The 11,116-nt window shown below is 42.0% G+C and overlaps 1 non-coding gene across 1 annotated transcript; it reads right to left on the minus strand.

Annotated features, from left to right (window-relative positions):
- Positions 1 to 2,423: 2,423 nt before the first annotated feature.
- LOC120068598 (small nucleolar RNA R71) lies at positions 2,424 to 2,527 on the minus strand. The gene has a single exon (XR_005479236.1). It is a non-coding gene; the product is annotated as a small nucleolar RNA R71 (small nucleolar RNA).
- Positions 2,528 to 11,116: the final 8,589 nt, after the last annotated feature.

The raw sequence follows: 11,116 nt of genomic DNA on the forward strand, positions 1-11,116 counted from the left end.
CGTTATTATGCGTTATTATGCGTTCAATGTTCTATTTTTGTAGCTAATATAGGAAGTGGACGCAAATGCGGAAACCAGACCATCGTAGACGACCGCATGCAGAGGAACTCTCCATCGCAAAGGCGAATGCATTGATCAACGCATGGATGTTGCGGTAATCAGCTGTATGTGATAACTTGTAGAAATACAAGTTATTTTTGCTCTTAAGTTGGAACAACTAAGGTTTTTAATGATAAATTATCCTCATTTTTAGAAGAAACGCATGGAATTACTCAAACATTAGAAAACTCATGCAAAAGAAGTTTTATTACTAAATACTGCAGCACTAATGCGTTATATTGCAGGATTTCAACAAGAAGCTAACGCATGAGTAAGAAGTGTCGTAGGAAAAAGCTCTAATGCATGGGCCATGCGTCGGAGGGAATTCAACGTAGAGAAGATTCATTGATTCAGGCTGATTGTGACACATCACCACTTGCAAGTATGGGCACCTGTAGCAGGTAGCGTCTGAAAAGCTTCTAAGTGTCAGGCGGCTGACCAGGGCATGGACTTTAATGCTGCCCATCACCAAGTGGAGATGAACAACGCCTATAAATAGATGAAGTCCCTCTAGGGATACATATACATACACAGAAATTTATCAAGATTTTCACTCTCTGTAATAGTGTAGTCATAGTTGTAGTACTTTAGAAGCTGTGCTATGGTGCCAAGACGATCAGAAGGGTTGAGAACCACCACCACCGCCGGTCAGGGAGCGGAGGAAGTCAAGCTTAAGAAAGACACTTCGTCTAACTCCTATACAAGTGATTGTACACAACAGAATTGAGCCAAAGAGATACAAGAGATTGTACTCTGTGGCTTGACTCAGTTCCTTTCATCTCATTTATCGCTTTCATTTCATTTGATTGAATATTCCTTTTGAAAAGACAATTTGCTTCTTTATAAATTTATATATTTGATCCATCATACTTGCCATTGTTTATTTCTTGTTTATGTTGAATGCATTTATACTTTATGCAAAATATCATTTCAAACGCTTTAGCCGACTTGATCAATTGGTGAAAGCATCCTTAGCTTAAATTATTTGAAAGAATAGATAAGCAAACATCAAGTAGGACGCCTAGTACATCCAGAGATAGATGTATTGGTATCTATTGCATTCTGTGTTAGACGCATGCATTCTAAAGATAGGTTTTGTATGTTATTCGCGTTGAGAAGTGTTGAATAAAGTCTAACGCATAAACAAAGATAAGCAAATCATCCTATCTCATGCATATCACACTCTGTTTTGTGTACACTCATCTTAGACCGATGCATACCACTTACATTAAAATCCATTTTCGCATGATCCATCACTCACTACTTAACTCTTTTGTATCTTCTTGCACAAGCACAACACTTTAGTGTAAATATCATATTTCTCTCATACATTTAGGAAACCCCTACAATAGCTACAACATAAGGTCTGCATTAGTTTAACTGAATCCCTGAGCTCGACCTTGGACTTACCAGGAACCTAAACTAGATTTATACTTGGGTCAGGTTTAGGAAAACTTGAACGTCAATAGAAGGAGTTTCGTGCATTCTGTTGCCCATCCTTAATGCACCAACATGTTACAACTACATAAACGCATCAAAGCATCAACGCCCATTCACACTTGGAACTTATTTTTCCAATTTATTTTATACAATACACTCCCAACTCGAATCATGATATCAACAAACAAGTTTTTGGCATCGTTGTCGGGGATTCAGAAACAAAACTAACCAGAAATTTCGTTGTATCTTTTGTATGAACACTTCAGTTGAGGGAGTATTACAAGCCAAGCCTAAGCTTGTGAACGTTTATGAGCAGGGAGAGCACTCCTGAATTCATATATGACCCCGAGATTGAAAGGACCTTCCAACGTAGAAACCAATTTAATCATCGTCGAAGGTTAAGGTAGCAACTTCTCAGACAACAAGCAATGGCGGACAATTAGGCAAATCAGAACTTAGATCAGCAACTAGCTCATGTTGCACAAAATCCGATCCTAATGGCGAACAACAGCACGTGTCCCATGAGGGAGTACACGTCCGTTGTACTGTATGATTTCTCTCCAAGAATCATATACCCAATGCCAGATGGGACGAGGTTCGAGATGAAATCTGTAATGCTTCAAATGCTTCAGACTACTGGACAATTTGGGGGTGGTCGTGGTGAAGATCTTCACGCCCACATGAAGCATTTCCTGGAAACGTGTAATTCATTTGTGATTCCTAGAATCACCCCAGAGGCGATCAGGTTGTCTTTGTTCCCCTATTCTTTGCGTGATGACGTAAAACAATGGGTAAGCTCACTGGAGCCTGGTGAAATCACCACCTGGGAGAAGTTGGTGGAGAAATTTATGCAAAAATAATTCCCACCTACCACCAACGCGAGGAGGCATCGAGAGATTATGAACTTTGAACAAGAAGAAGTTGAGACCTTAAGCGTCGCATGGCAGCGTTTTAAGGGATTGGTAAAAAATTGCCCAAATCATGGACTATCACTAACTATACAAATGGAGACTTGTTATTGTGGATTGAATAGAGCATCGCAGATGACAGTAGAGGCAGTGGCGACTGGTGGAATTATGGATAAATCTTACACTGAGGCTAAAGAGATATTAGACCGCATTGCTAAACACAACATGGAATGGGTGGACAATACGTATGATGGAAGAGCTGACAGGAAGAACAGATCTCATAATGTTAATTCTATCGATTCCAACGCAATAGCCACACTTTCTGCACAAGTGGCTACGATAATCAGCCTTTTGCAGAACATAACGCTAGGAAACACATCAAATCAATGGAAGGTGAATAAGGTAGAAGGTTCAGGAAGCCCATGGTTAGCTATGTGGGCTGTGGATATCCTCACTCCTATGTGGATTGCCGATAAAATCCTCAGTCAGTATGTTTCATTAAAAACTACCCATTTTCAAATACATATAATCCTGGATGGAGGAACCATCCAAATTTTTCTTGGACAGGAGAAAATCATCAAGAGCACCACCTAGGGGCGAACCAATAGCAAAGGCAGGGACCGCCGCCTGCATTTCAACCAACGCATCAGCCACATCAATAGTCCTTTAATAGAGGAGAATAGGCGTCGAGCTCAGGATCTCCGCTTGAGAACCTATTAAAGGAGTACATAGCCCAGAATGACATGTTGCTGAAAAGCCAGGCATCGTCTATCAGAAACCTAGAAATACAAGTATGGCAGATAGCGAGCGAGTTGAAAAATGGGCAGCCTAGAGTTCTACCTAGCAACACTGAAACACCTGGGAACAATAATGGAAAAGAGCAATGTCACGCGGTGACTTTGCGAAGTGGAAAAGCTCTTGAAGAAAGAAGAATGAATCCAAGAAACAGCAGTCCTTCAAAAGAACGCAACACACGTTTAATGGCAGTAGAAGATCAAAAAGAAAGAACGCCTGAGACCACAAGCCATTCAGAACCAAGTACGTCTAACGCGGGAAAACCTGCGGTGCCGCTGAACACACCATTCCCTAGACGTCTGATGAAAAAGAATGATGAACAACAATTCAAGCGTTTTCTTGAGCTCCTAAGGCAATTGCATATCACATTCCACTTATAGAGGCTTTGGAGCGAATGCCAACATATGTCAAATTTTTTAAGGACATTTTGACAAAGAAAAGAAGAGTCAGCGAGACGGAAGTAATCGCACTAATGCAAGAGTGCAACACGTTAGTAAGCAACAGTCTACCCAAGAAATAGAAAGACCCTGGGAGCTTCACAGTTCCTTGCTCAATAGGGGGATTGAATGTGGGTCATGCGTTGTGCGATTAGGGAGCCAACATTAATCTCATGCCACTCTCGATGTTTAAGAAATTGGGAATTGGCGAAGTATAACCCATTTCTGTTACTCTTCAGCTCGCTGACAGAATAATCAAGTACCCTGAAGGAAAGATTGAAGACGTTCTGGTAAAGGTTGACAACTTCATATTCCCAACAGATTTTATCATCTTGGACTATGAAGCAGATAGGGAGGTACCAATTATCCTTGGACGCCCCTTCTTAGTTATTAGGAAAGTTTTAATTGACGTGCATAAAGATGAATTAACTATGCGTGTAGATCATCAAGAGGTGAAGTTTAATGTGTTAAACGCATTAAAATTCCCAGATAGTGAAGATTGTCAGCAAAACAGTATAGAGTTGCCTGAAGAAGAGACCCGTGTATGCGAAGTCCTCGCGTTGGAGGAGAATCTGAAAGAATCAGAGCCGCCAAGTTTGAGTGAACGGTGGACAAAATCAACACGTCCATTACTTGAGGAACCACAAGAACTTGAGTTGAAACTGTTACCTAGTCATCTGAAATATGCCTTCCTTGGAACAAATAAAACTTTACTTGTGATCATTTCCGCGAATCTTACAGAGCTTGACGAGCACTCTCTCTTGCAAATGCTGAAATAGCACATGCATGCAATGGGTTGGACGCTAGCAGATATCCGTGGCATAAGCCCTTCGTATTGCATGCATAAGATCAGGCTGGAAGAAGGGAAGTCGGGATTGATTGAGCCTCAAAGAAGGCTGAACCCCATAATGAAAGAAGTGGTCAAGAAAGAAATTTTAAAATGGTTGGACGTGGGAGTCATCTTTCCTATATCCGATAGTAGCTGGGTAAGCACAGTCCAATGTGTTCCCAAGAAAGGGGGAACGACTGTGATAGTCAATAGCAATAATGAACTCATTCCTTCGCGAGGATTGTCACGGACTGGCGCATCTATATGGATTATAGGAAGCTCAACGCAGCAATTAAGAAAGACCACTTCCCCCTTCCTTTCATTGACCAGATGCTTGGCAGACTTACTGGCAAAGAATTTTATTGCTTTCTTGATGGATACTCTGGTTATAACCAGATTTTGATTGATTCAAAAGATCAGGAGAAGACAACGTTTACCTGTCGCTTTGGAACATTTGCATTCAGACGCATGCCCTTTGGGTTGTGGAATGCACCTGAGACATTCCAAAGGTGTATGATGGCTATCTTCTCTGACTTCTAAGAAAAGACCATTAATCTTCATGGACAATTTCTCAGTCTTTGGAGACTCATTCCAATCATGCCTAGATAATTTGGAAGCCGTCCTCGCTCGATGCGAGGAAAGAAACCTTGTACTGAATTGGGAAAAATGTCACTTCTTGGTGACTGAAGGAATTTTCTTAGGCCACAAAGTATCTAAGGCTGGGTTGGAAGTAGATGAAGCCAAGATAGATGTCATAGCTAAACTTCCACCACCAACAAATGTGAAAGCTTTACGAAGTTTTCTAGGGCATATTGGCTTCTATCGAAGGTTCGTTAGAGAATTCTCTCAAATTGCACGACCTCTGAGTGCATTATTAGAGGCGAACCGGCCCTATGATTTCAATGAAGACTACTGTGACGCATTTGAAACATTGAAATATGTGTTGACTATAGCTCCGATACTAATAGCACCGGATTGGACGCAGCGTTTTATTTTCATGTGCGATCCGAGTGATGTTGCAGTAGGAACAATGTTAGGGCAAAAGAAGGGAAATTTGATACATCCCATCACTTACGCATCCAAAACGTTGAATGACTCTCAGGAACACTACACCACCACTAAAAAAGAAATGTTGGTTGTAGTGTTTGGTATCGAGAAGTTTCGATCTTATTTAGTTGGTGTATCAACCACCATCTATACTGATCACTCAGCCATAAAATTCCTGATGAGTATATAGGACGTGAAGCCAAGATTAATAAGATGGGTGCTGCTATTACAGGAATTTGATATTGATATTCAGGACAGAAAGGGAACCGAGAATCAGGTGGCTGACCACCTGTCCAAGCTAGAAAATCAGGAAATGCAAGATCAAGAAAGTGAAATCAAGGATGCATTTCCTGATGAAAGCCTGTTCAGAGTTGAAGGTAGGGAACCTTGGTACGTAGACATAGTCAATTATTTAACTACCAAGCAATTCCCTAGGAACTTCAATTCTCAGCAAAAGAAACGATTAGTACATGACAGCAAATTTTATTTTTGGGATGAACCGTTTCTCTATAAATAAGGCCTGGCTCCATAATAGGTCGATGCATTCCGGAGGAGGAGACAAAATGCATCTTGGCCGAGTGTCATGACTCTTCTTACGGAGGGCATTTCGGTGGGCAAAGAATCGCTGTGAAGATCCTTCAAAGCGGATACTTCTGGCCCACCCTCTTCAAAGACGCGAGGGAGTTTGTTCGTAAATGTGACCCCTGCCAATGCACCGGGAATATTTCTTCAAGAGACGCAATGCCCTTGAACAATATTCTCGAAGTTGAGCTATTTGATGTTTGGGGTATTGATTTTATGGGACCTTTTCCCCTATCCTATGGCCAATAATATATTCTGCTTGCAGTAGATTATGTATCAAAGTGGGTAGAAGCAGTAGCTTATGCTAGAAATGATGCGTCCACTGTTTCCAAGTTTCTTACCAGGAACATTTTCACACGATTTGGAACGCCAAGAGCCCTGATAAGTGATGAAGGTATGCACTTCATTAATCGCATCATTTCTAAATTACTTGCCAAATATAATGTTAGGCACAAAATCGCTACCGCCTACCACCCACAAACAAACGATCAAGCTGAAGTATCCAATCGAGAAATCAAATCTATCCTGGAGAAAGTTGTCAACACAATGTGGAAAGACTGAGCACAGAGGCTGGATGAAGCGCTCTGGACCTATAGGACTGCCTACAATACCCCTATAGGTATGTCTCCATACTCTCTAGTATTTGGAAAAGCTTGTCACTTACCTTTAGAGTTGGAGCACAAGGCTTTTTGGGTAGTTAAGAAGCTAAATTTGAACTTAGACGCTGCGGGCGTTCAACGCAAACTTCAGCTCATTGAGCTTGAGGAGTGGCGATTGAACGCGTACGAGAACAACAAGTATTACAAAGAGAAGAAAAAACGTTGGCACAACCAACGCATTAGTAAGAAAGAGCTTATTATTGGCCAAAAAGTTCAATTGTTCAATTCACGTCTGCGTTTATTTCCAGGGAAGTTAAAATTCGGGTGGTCAGGTCCCTTTTATCGTTAAGACAATCTTTCCATATGGAGCTGTGGAATTAACACGGGAGGATGGCACCAGTGCGTTCAAAGTAAATGGCCAAAGAGTGAAGCCATACTTTAAAGATGGCATGGAACGTCAAAATTCATCTCTCGCACTACGCGAAGCCAATTGAGGCCCGCGTCGAAGCATCCCTGCGCTCGCATTGACATACATTCCAGGGATGCTTCCTCTATCTTTGTCTTTTTGCATTTTGTATTTTACAATGCGTTTGAGTTTGTTGGTTTGTTTGTTTGTCTATGTTTTAAGATTGATGGTTCTTTGTTTCTGCCTTCATAAGTTAAAAATTTTACTTGTTGTTTTTTTTAAAAAAAGTATAATCGAGATGGGAATAACGGATACGTCAGACTCAAGTCTAACACATGGTTCAGTTGAAGGAACGTGTCTCGAAAATACAAAGAACTCGAGTGCTTAGAAACCCAAGAACGTCCCTTCGACCTTGCATTTATTACGCGCCTGACATCACCTCACTCTCTTTCCCAGCCTATATAAGATGAAACACTTCGTTTTCTTTTTCTTCCTCATTTCATACTCGAGCCATCTATGAAAAGAAAAAGAAAACCCTAGCCCTCTCGTTTTCCCTCACGGCCAATCTGCTCAAACACCTCTCTAGCCACAATGTCGTCTGCATTTGATAGTCAGAACCAAACGATGAGCTTCGGAAATGACTCGCCGGTAAGTTCCTTCTTCTCATCGTCTATTTTGACTTCACCTCCCCTAAGCCCTCGAAAAACCTCCAAACCCTCTGTCCAATCCAAACCTATGCATGGCGGAGCAATCTCCACCTCCCAGTGACTGTCTTTGTCGAAGCCTACCACAACACCCACAAAACTTCCTTTTAAAACCACCAAAGCCATTGCAACCCTTTCTGCCAAGACTTCTCAACCAAAACCCAAAACTATCCCTAAGCCAAAGCCCAAAACACCTTCAAAACCGAGGTAGCGTCCGTCATCTATGGTTGTCAATAAGCCCTACACCAAGCCTGCCCCACCACCATTCATTCCTAACATAACTCCGGTGGGTGCAATGCATGACCCACTTCCAGCCTACCTTCACAACACCCCATCACCAGTCGTGCGTCCACCGCCCCCACTTTCAATCCAACCCCTAGCCACCATCTACCCAGTCGAATCAGACGCGTCAAGCCAACCGCCGCGTTCACCCATCGTCATATCCTCCTTTGAGTCGCCTCATATTCCATCAGGCACCCCTCCATTTACTCCACTTAGACCCCCCTCTGACAGTCCTGCGTCAGAGCGTAACCCTGAAGAGTTGGCGGAATTGGCTCGACTCGATGAGCAGGAAGTGTTTGGTGCCATTTTGGCAAGCCTAAATCAAGGCCACGAGGAAGAGCAAGTGATGCGTTCTGACCCACCTAACGCATCACTTGAATTGGACGAAGTGGAGCGGTACGCTATGATGCTTGATGCAGAATTAGAAGAGGAAGATGGAGAAGGAGAAGAAAAAAGAACTGGCCCAGACGCGTCTAATCATGCCAAACCGACGCGAATGAAGGGCCTTTAAAATCAAAGAGAGTGACTAGGAAGAGAAAACTAATATTGGAGGAAGAAGATGAGAAATCAGCATCCGGTCCTGAGGATGCAACGCATGGAAGTTACTCAAGGCACGACGTATTAGAAAAGGACTTGGAAGAGTGTCAACCCGCAAGGCAAGGGCGAAGAAAGACAGCTCTCCAAAGGGAATTAGAGAATGAATTGAGAGAGCTAGCAAGGGAAGCGAAGGAACATGTGGCGGGCAAACGCAAGGTAACAGACGCGTTACCTAAGAAGACCTCAGGAAGAAAGTGCCAATTCAATGATATACTTGTAGAGAAAGGATTCTTTCCCGAGCGCCACCCACTGCCAATATACATAACAGAAACCATAAACGCAATGGGTTGGAGTCAGTTTTGCGTTGGGCATACACGTATTTGGCCCAACTTCGTCCGCATGTTTTACATCATTGAGTTTGATATGGAGAAGAATACAGCCTTTGTTGATGGGGTATTAGTGCACTTCTCAGCCGACAAGATCAACGAAGTGTTCAACATTGATAGTAATCCAGACACAAAAGGTAATATCATCTTGGAGCAACCAATGCCAAGCCAACTTGAAGATGCATTAAAAGTGGTAGCCAAGCCTAGAAGTAAGTGGAAAACATCTAGAAATGGAGCAAAGATGCTAGCTTCCAGGAACTTAAACCCAAACGCGAATCTATGGTACTATCTGATCAAGAGGAGCATCATACCCTCAACGCATGATGAAACACTGTCAAAGGAACGCGTCCTGGCTACCTATTGTATCATGCAGTGCATCCCTTTAGATGTTAGAAGAATAATAAGGGATCAGATCAAGGCCATCAAGACCAAACCACGAGGACAATTCTACTTCCCATGGCTGATCTGTGCACTACGTGAACACAGGGGCATCCCTCTGGGGGATAATCATGAAGAGATCGACAGTCTATTGGTTATCAAGTTAGTCAGGCGTTTACTTTACGGTTTGCCACATCAGCCTGCTTTACCTCCCAAAGAAGTGGTAACCAGACCTCGATCATCTAAACGCGCCCCCAAAAGAAGACACGTCCAGATAGTTGAACACAGTGATGAAGCTTCAGAGCATGAAGATTATGAAGCAGAGCTTGAACTTACGGATGAAGAAGTGTAACCAACCCTCAACCTCACTCTCCATGACTCACCAATGGCTCTATCAGAAGGGAATCTTGATTAAACGCATCAAGAACCTACAAACATAGATCTAGATATCCCTTGTTCCTTTCCTTCACCCTCACCAAGTCCAATTCCCAATTTTGTGCCTCCTCCAACCATCTTTGAACCAAGTGGGTTAGCATCGAGTAACGCAGTAAATTTTGAAGACCCAGTTGGAAGAAGTGAAGAACCAACACCACCTCAACGCAGTACTAACCTTGAAGAGTTGAAAACTTTCATCAGTGATCAGCTCAGACCATTGGCCGCATCCATCGAAGGTCTTCAGCAACAAAACCAGGTTCTAAGAGATTACCTAAGACAACAAACAAGACGGATGCAAGACCAATTCGTTTATACAATGCAGTACATCAATCAGGTCTTGGTTGGAATGTTTGCCCTGCCTCCATTGCCTGCCCATCTTAGAAAGCCCTTGCGCTTTATGAATGAAGACCCTGGAGAAGAACGCAGGGATGTCGCGCTTGCACATTTAAGTTTTGGGGTGTTGGGTTATTTTTGTATTTTGATTTATTTGATCTTTTGTATTAGTTTGACTTACTTGTTTATTCTATGTTATTCCATGAAAATGAATGAGAAATTTCTATCATTTTGTTCCTTTTGTTTGACCTTAGCATACTTTTTTTTTTTCTTTAGATATTTTCTAAGTCTTGTGCCTTGCCTTACCTCAAGGATATCAACAATATAAAATCTATAAGTATAGAGTAGGCATTAGGAAAATTAATAAAGCCTAAACTTCTCTGAAAATACTACATGTTTCCTTTCTAACGCATGCAACCTCTAAATCAAAACTCCTTTCGAATTTTCAAAGGCTTTTTGAAATTTTGTTTCTCTTTTAGCAACGAGGATTTAGCTCATCTCCAAATTTGGGATGAGTTTAGATCATCTCCAAATTTGGGGATGAGAGAAATCCGAGTTAAGACGCATCAAATGAATACATCAAAAAGAAAGGGAAGAAAACTAACAAAAATATTAAACGCATCTCCTCTATCATTACTTTAAAAGAAAAACCTCAAAGTGACATGAGTTAAGCACTTAGCCGTAGTTGGATGTTCGAATGACACCCGTGGGGGCAAGCCAAAACGAAGTTAAGTCTCCTAGATCAATGCGTCCCATAGAACTCCTCTATCTACTTTGAAGAAATTGTATCTTGAAACGCATGAATATTAGATATGAGTTTAGTTGTGAAGGGTTCTCACCCATAGTTGAATGGTCGCATCACATCTGTGGGGGCAACCAAAACGAAAGTGGAATACCTGGAACAATGCATGGGTAATTG

The sequence above is a fragment of the Benincasa hispida genome, chromosome 12 (assembly GCF_027475165.1).
Source record: "Benincasa hispida cultivar pf3 chromosome 12, pf3_genome.v1.1, whole genome shotgun sequence".
In the NCBI taxonomy this organism is placed as follows: Eukaryota; Viridiplantae; Streptophyta; class Magnoliopsida; order Cucurbitales; family Cucurbitaceae; genus Benincasa; species Benincasa hispida.